The sequence below is a fragment of the Colobus angolensis genome, unplaced genomic scaffold (genome assembly GCF_000951035.1).
Source record: "Colobus angolensis palliatus isolate OR3802 unplaced genomic scaffold, Cang.pa_1.0 Scaffold498, whole genome shotgun sequence".
NCBI lineage: Eukaryota > Metazoa > Chordata > Mammalia > Primates > Cercopithecidae > Colobus > Colobus angolensis.
This window is the reverse complement of record NW_012118465.1, coordinates 162,501-170,665: the sequence shown is the minus strand read 5'-3', so window position 1 is coordinate 170,665 and position 8,165 is coordinate 162,501. Positions and strand designations below refer to the sequence as shown.

The following is an 8,165-nucleotide window of genomic DNA, read 5'->3' as shown; positions in this document are numbered from 1 at the left end:
AAGAACAATAATTCAAATATTTGGAAACCGGTTCAGCTTAGACAGGTCTAGAGCAGGGCCTGAAGGTGCAACACACAAGCAACCCTGTTTCTTCCAGTGTTGGAAAGATGAATTCTCAGAAGCAAAAGATACACATTCATGGAGCCTTCATTCCCTGAGCTCTCTGTGTTCCAGAGTATTTATCTGTGAAACGATGCTCCAGTGAGTGACAATTTACAGTTAGTGAGATAATGCAGACAGCTTCCACCCCAGGTTCCTTGCAGCCAGGAATCCAGTCACAGGACCTGCAGCTTCACAGAGGGACACTGCATGGGTGGCTTAGTCTCAATTCTCAACCAAAGGGAACCTCTCCTCTTTATTCAAAATAACCATCATTGCACTCCAGATGGGGAACAGGTCTCTGTGTTTCTCACCCTCATCCATGGTAGTGTTTGTTTGCACAATATGGGCCAATACAGTCTGTAGAACAAAGTCTACACAATTGGAAACAGTGACATATAAATGAGCTAAAGATGACCTGTGTGTCCTGGCCCCTATGTTGTTTATTTCAAAACTGTGTATACTTCTTAATGGCCTTTTCCACACTGAAATTTTGCAGGGCAATTATTTTAAAACAGCCAAAAGAATAATATTTTCAGCCTTTCAGAAAATACTTACTTTGCATGTCCATGCAATTTCAACCACCTCTGCCAACAATAAGATAAACTCCAGTTATGAAAACCTTAAACCAGAAACTCCCCACTGTGCTGCTATGTGGCATCCCCTAGACACACGGCCCCTTGTCCAGTGTCCCATCATGTTGAGAAGCAACCTGGCACCTTATTCTCTGCACAGATTACTGCTGGGAGGGACTTGTCTCTACAAATCTGTGAAAGCCTCATCCAATAAACTCATGTGTGTGACTGCCCCTCGGTGGCCATCTCTTTTCCTTGATCAGCCCACAAATCCTTCCAATCCCCTACAAATTGGATCACAGTGTCCACACTGACTCAGGGTCATGAACACAATCAATTCCACTTCTAAGACCTTCTCCTCAAGTCTTATGAATAATGCAGTTGCTCCCAATTCTATGAACCCCAAACTAACCACATCAGAAACAGGAGACACAGCCACAATAAACTCCACCTGCATAAGTCCTCCCTCATTCAGGTGACCATGGTTCATATTAGAGACACACACAGGCAGAGGCCTGCTGCACACCTAGATCTGAATGGAGGTGGTTCTGACACCTTCTGATCTGTGTCCACTGTGGAGTGACCAGCTTTGTCTGCTGTTGTCAAAGCCTTGGTGTAATGTGTCTACAGATAAGAGAGGGAGGTTTCTAATCAGAATTAGATATGTTATTCTTTAAGTCTATAGGTAATACATGGTAATTTAAAACCGTTTTCTGAATAAAAGAGGTCTTTACAAGATTTCACATTTTATGATTATGTAAAGCAACAGATGATGAGATTTTTAAAAATCAGTGTTAGTCTCATAGGAAGCAGCAAGGCTATCTTAAATTCAAGCATCTTAAAGAAATCTTTGCAAAAATAACATTTTCAAGAATTGACTTTTAGTAAAAGAAAAACTGACACTTTTATTTATTTATTTATTTATTTATTTATTTATTACTGTTATTCACTTTCCTGCAGTTCAAGTTTCCAGATTGGATGATGAATAGACCTGACTCTTCATTTAACACCCTTTCAGAATAATTATTTAAAACTTGCAGTAAGAGGTACCATCTAGTTCCACTTTAGTTGGGCTGATTGTGTTTTGTGTTTTATTTTTCCTTTCCTTCAGCCTCTGATGTTTCTTTTTTCACTGTTATGATTAACTAGGGGTCTGAATTTTGAAGACTAAGAAGCAGATTAGAATTGTTTAGTTACATAAGAAAAGTCCTATACACAAAATTTACTAAATTCAATGAGAAAAGAGTAAATAAAATTGAGATAGTAAAATATGAGCCTTTATTCTAATCCAAACTCTTAATTACAGTTTGATCTCCTTAACCTACATTATTGCAATGGTGTTCAATATTTAAAGGTCAATATTGTTGTGTTTTCAATTATCTTTTCCAATCATGTAAAAAATGTTATTTTCTTAGAATTCCCATAAGACATTTAAACAGAGCTTTCCTCTGGAATGTTACCTAGAATTTCATTTGTTTGTGTTCTTGGGCAATCAATTATGAATTTCTGTTAAATGACCCATGATTACATAGTCTTTCAATTACAATTCACTGTTTCCATTATTCCTGTAATTTTTTTTTCCAGAAATGTGACTGTCCTTGTGATGGTGTTTGGTGCTGGCACCATTATTAAGGAACTGTTCAATTAAGTAATAAGGACTTCACTAACAAATGAAGAAACATGAGATTGTTTCCCTTTGTAATGGTCAGGTGTGTAGCAGACTCACATCCCTGAGCTGTGAGTGTCTTTCCAAGAAACCATGAAAATGTCAATTACAGGTTCAGGTTACCCTGAGACATCAAACTGTAGATGCAGTCCTTGATCTTCCCACATAGACAATTTGCTTCTCAACTGCAGACTCATGGCTGTGGCTGCAGCACATCCAGGCTGGCGGAGACTCAGGTCTCACTCAGGATTGGCAAGAACCCAGAAGCCCGGATTGGACCTGATCCCACATAACCAGGGAGACTGTGTGGGAAGAATTTTCCTAAGAACCACTAGGAAAAACATCATGGAATGTTTTTTCCCATTTGTTCTGTATCATTAACTTACGAAATTCTTCCCTATGGGAGCCTGCTGGTTAACCTTGTATATATAAGATGATTATGATGGGATTATCCCAGATTGAACAAATGGTCACCAGGAATTTTATATTCACCGCCTGAGGCATAACATTCTTGTTCCCTATCCTCTTACTTATGCTAAGCTCTTGTCTCTAAATGTAGAGACCCACATCACTCTCTGTGAGGTCTTTGGTCAGAGCAGTCTTATGGGGCTCACTCACCAGTTTCCAGGGAAGGGGAGATTCTAACACTTGCATTGAACAATGTTGACCAGTTACCATGCAGGATGGCATTCACCTCCCAGAGATGCATCCTGGAAATACATTTCCACATTGTCAGGGTCCTCGTGTTTTCTCAGTGTAGCACACACTGCACAATGTGTCCCTGCCCGAGGTCCCAACTTGCACAGTCAGAGACTTCTTCCCTTGACCACAGGCAAACTTGACATGAACTATGTTTGTTTTACTGCAACGAACATTTTAGGTCACATTGTTCACAGAAGAGACGTTCCCCCTGCCCCATCAACCTTTTCCACACCACTGCACCCACCAGGGGATTTGCATGTTGCCCTCTAGGAAGGACCTTCCCTTTTGATTTTGAGATAAACACTCAGCTCTAACCTTGCCTTGACTGATCAGGACTCCTCAGTTCACCTTCCCACAAAGAGGCTCCCTGCTCAGCTCCTGGGGCTGCTGGTGCTCTGGTCCCTGGTAAGGAGAGGATTAAAATGAGGTGATAAAATGGGGTGAGAGGGTGAGATCTGGGGGCTCCACAGCTTCCTATACTTATTTCAACCGTGTGTCACAGGCACATGGTCTACGCTCCATGATCGAGAATTCATTTATTTTTCTCAGGAATAATCAGGAACCACCTCCCAGGAACAAGGACAAGTGCTCTGATTAAGATCTTGAAAATAAAGAGTTCCCTTTTGGCTAGTAAATAATGGGTTCATTTTAGAAAGTCTACCTTTCATGATATAAATCAAAACTTGAAAAAAATGTAACTGTAAATCAATATCTTAAGGGAAATCATGAAAATTGCTCAAAATGTGTCTATATAACCTTGCACATCTCCGTCATTATTTCAGGATCCCGTGGAGATATTATGATGACCCAGACTCCACTCTCCCTGCTCATCACCCCTGGAGAGCCAGCCTCCATCTCCTGCAGGTCTAGTCAGAGTCTCTTGGATAGCGATGACAAAAACACCTATTTGGATTGGTACCTGCAGAAGCCAGGCCAGTCTCCACAGCCCCTAATCTATTTTGTTTCAAGACGGGCCTCTGGAGTCCCAGATAGGTTCAGTGGCAGTGGATCAGGCAGTGATTTTACACTGAAAATCAGCCAGGTGGAGGCTGAGGATGTTGGGGTTTATTACTGCATGCAGTGTATAGAGTTGATTTCCACAGTGGTACAGCCTGGAAAAGAAACCTCCCTGCTGGGGTGTCCCAGTTGCTCACATGCAGTACTTTTCTGGAGAGCAGTTCAGCAGAGTCTCTGAATCTGCAAGAGAGGAGGCTGTTGGAGAATTCAGGGCAGAGTTTATTGCTGAGGACTCTGCCTGGGACGACAGGTGCATGCCATTAAGCATGGCTAATTTTTCTTTTTTTTTTTGTAGAGTCGGTGCTTCACCATGTTGCCCAGCCTGTTCTCAGACTCATGGGCTCAAAACACCCACCTGACTTGGTCTCCCAACATGCTGGGAGTACAGGTGTGAACCATTGCACCAGGTCAGCACCCCTGTTTATGTTCCTGCCACTTGCCACAGTCTTTACTCTCATAAGCAATAGGAGAATGAGGAGGTTCTAGGGCTCTGTGAGTAAAAAATCAGGAAGACACGGAAAGGAGAATGGAAGCTCATCTAAATCCTCCTTCCTTGCCTACATTTGTTTAAATTTGAGCAAAACAGCCAGACAGTTGATCATTTCTGGAAAAACATGTTGAGTACCTCTTAGGGTTTAACAGTTTTGGGTACCTTTTAAAGAAAATATTTGGTTATATGTAAAATTAGGATTTTCCCACCTTTTAAATTCCTGCTTCTTCTATTTGCCATTCTTTTCCACTCCATGAGAGAGACAGGATTCTTCACTAGTTCTCCTCAGGGGGAGCTGGCTGAGAACAATCAGTAACATCTTGGTTGTGAGTGTCAAATAGACTTTGTAATTTCAAAGCAGACGCAAGTTCCTAATATTAAAAATCTTTGATTACAGCTACCTCTTGCTGATAGAAAAGGGAGTTCTTGAAAATTTGAAAGTTGGTTTTAAAAATAAAATGCATATGCTGGAAGGTGCAGTGTAGCAAAGATGTAGCATTTTCCATGGATCACTGAAGAAATACAGGATGATGTAAACTGTTTTATTATCCAAAGTTCAGAATTAAAGATTGGGCAGACTGCAGGAATGCGTTCATGAAGAGAACACGGGAGGGATCAACTATTATTCAATTAAACTGCCCTTGGCTTATGGTGGCTGGGGATGTGGCTGGTGGTGGCCATGGCAGTTGGTGATGTGGATCCAAAAAGAGGCCAAATATGCTTCTTGTGAAGAACCAAAAAGTTGAAGGCACTGCTGCCTGGCTTCCTGGGTGGAGCTTGTGCCGCTGGGAGTCTCACAGGAAAGTAATGTCATGAGTAAGCATTTAGTTTTGTAATCACCAAAGGTTTAGTGAAGTTCCTGTGCAAAGAGACCTGAGGTCATGTCACTCAGTTCTAGTCAAATCACAGCAGCCAAGCAGAGCTTCTGAAACTTATTCTATCCTTAGAGGAGGTCTAGCAGAAACCACTGTTTGGGTCATGGGAGTTGTCAGAAGCCCTGACATGCTGAGCAGAAAGCCCAGCAGAATGTAAACCAGCAGCTTTTGGCAAATGATAACTTTGATATTAAGTTGTCATAAACAAACAATAAATGGGTTTGAAATAAATAAGTATACTATTTTTACACAATGTGATCATTACCTAAAAATAAATTTGATTTTTATATTCTTGTGGTAATGGTATAGAGAAATGTATGATTTGTATATATTCAGTTAAATTAATGCCCCAAAAATATTTATGAATTATTCATGGGCATGTCAGTTACCTGTCATGAGGTGATATGATTAAATAAATGTTTGTATTAAAAGGATAAAATATCTTTTTACTGGTTAAAAAATTGAATCACATCAGAAATGATTGTCTATTCTAAGACGATGGATCCCATGGTGAGTGAATTTAAAATTGTATTTTTTTTTTTTTTTTTTGAGAGGGAGTCTCACTCTGTCACCCAGGTTGGAATGCAGTGGTGCGATATCGGCTCACCGCAAGCTCTGCCTCCCAGGTTCATGCCTTTCTCCTGTCTCAGTCTCCCCAGTAGGTGGGACTACAGGCGCCGGCCACCATGCCCAGCTAATGTTTTTGTGTTTTTGGTAGAGACGAGGTTTCACTGTGCTAGCTAGGATGGTCTCAATCTCCTGACCTCGAGATCCACCCACCTCGACCTCCCAAGGTGCTGGGATTACAGCCGTGAGCCACCACGTGCAGCCTAAAATTGTATTTTTAAACAGAAATATCAAAAAAGAAAGAAAGAAAGAAAGAAAGAAAGAAAGAAAGAAAGAAAGAAAGAAAGAAAGAAAGAAAAAGCAAGCGTGGAATATAGCAAAGAATTTGCCACACATACAAAGAATGACAAGTCTTTACTTTTCCATTTATAAGTGAGAACACACAACCAATCCAAAATCTATTGATTTCACTCCCACAATCATCAGTGTGGAGACTAAAGGTAGCACAATTAAAATTATATTCTTAACCAAAAAGTACCAAAACAAAGAAAAGACGGTTTATAGAAAATAGTTTGCAAAATAAAGAATGACATGTCTGTAGAAGGTATTCACAAGTGGGGACTCACATCTAACCAAAATTCTAGGGATTTCACCATCAAAACACTACTTTGGAGCCCTGAGATGCTGCACATCCTCCTGTGAGCAGGACACTCCTTGGGCCCCTGTGCAGTGTGATGGCCCCAAACACAACTCTCCCAAGGAAGCTCAGCCTCTCAGTGCAGGAGGAGAGGTTGCGGTGCCAGGGGATGTGTACACAGCAGGTAGAATTAGGTGGGCTCAGGCAGTTGCCTAGAAAGTCTTTGAGGAAGAGGACATGAGGCCTCAGTCACAGGTACATGCTCCTCTTCTGTGTGAACAGGGGCCAGATCTCTCCAGGGCACCTTCCAGAGCCTCTTCCTTCCTAACTACTTTGGGCGCACAAGCCCCACAGACCCTCCAGTGTTGGCTGCCACATCCTCCCTGGAGCAGCCACTAAAGTTTCCTGCTCTCCTCACGGCTGCAGGGATGCTCAGTCACGTCACTGGGAGGAGATCCTAGTGTGTCCTGTCCTCACCTGCTACAGGCATACTTGACTTGAACTATGTTTGTTTTGCTCCATTGAATATTTTATGCCACATTGTTCACAGTAGAGATATACCCCCTATGGTGTACATAGACCCTTTCCACACTGCTGCCCCCACCAGGTGATTTGCATATTGTCCTCTAGGGAGGACGTTCCCTTGTGAGTCTGAGACAAAAGCTCAGCTCTAACCTTGCCTTGACTGATCAGGTCTCCTCAGTCCACCTTCTTACAGTGGGGCTCCCTGCTCAGCTCCTGGGGCGGCTAATGCTCTGGGTCCCTGGTAAAGACAGAAGTGAAATGAGGTGTGAAAAAAAATGGAGCTGGAAAATGAGTTCTGGGGGCTCCACGGTTTTCCATATTTATTTCAATCATGTGTTAGAGCCACATGATCTATGCTCCAGGAAAGAAAATTCATATTTTGGTCTTAAGAATAAACAGGATTCACCTCCAAGGAACAATGACCCCTGCTCTGATTAAGATCTTGAAAATAAAGAGTGAATGTGTCCACAGCGTGTGGAGTCAGGTGTGCTCAGGCAGTTAGTTGGGGAGTTCCCCACTGGCTGACAAATAATGGGCTCATTTTAGAAAGTCTGTTTTTCATGATAGAAATCAAAACTTGAAAATACGTATAACTGTAAATCGGTATCATAGGGAAATCATGAAAGTTGCTCATAAAGTGTCTATATAAACTTTGCACTTTTCTTTTATTATTTCAGGACCAAGTGGGGATATTGTGATGACCAAGACTCCACTCTCCTGGCCTGTCTCTGCTGGAGAACCAGCCCCCATCTCCTGCAGGTCTAGTCAGAGCCTCTTGCCCAATGATGGATACGCCTATTTGTATTGATTCCTGCAGAAGCAAGGCCAGTCTCCACAGCTCCTGATCTATATTGTTTCAAACCGGGCCTCTGGAGTCCCAGACGACAGGTTCAGTGGCAGTGGTTCCGGCACTGATTTCACACCGAAAATCAGCAGAGTGGAGGCTGAGGATGTTGGGGTTTATTACTGCATGGAAGTCCTACAGTTTCCTTCCACAGTGGTACAGTACTGA

The 8,165-nt window shown here is 42.1% G+C and overlaps 1 pseudogene; it reads left to right on the top strand.

Moving 5' to 3' along the window:
• Positions 1–7,378: 7,378 nt before the first annotated feature.
• LOC105524308 lies at positions 7,379–8,165 on the top strand (annotated as a pseudogene).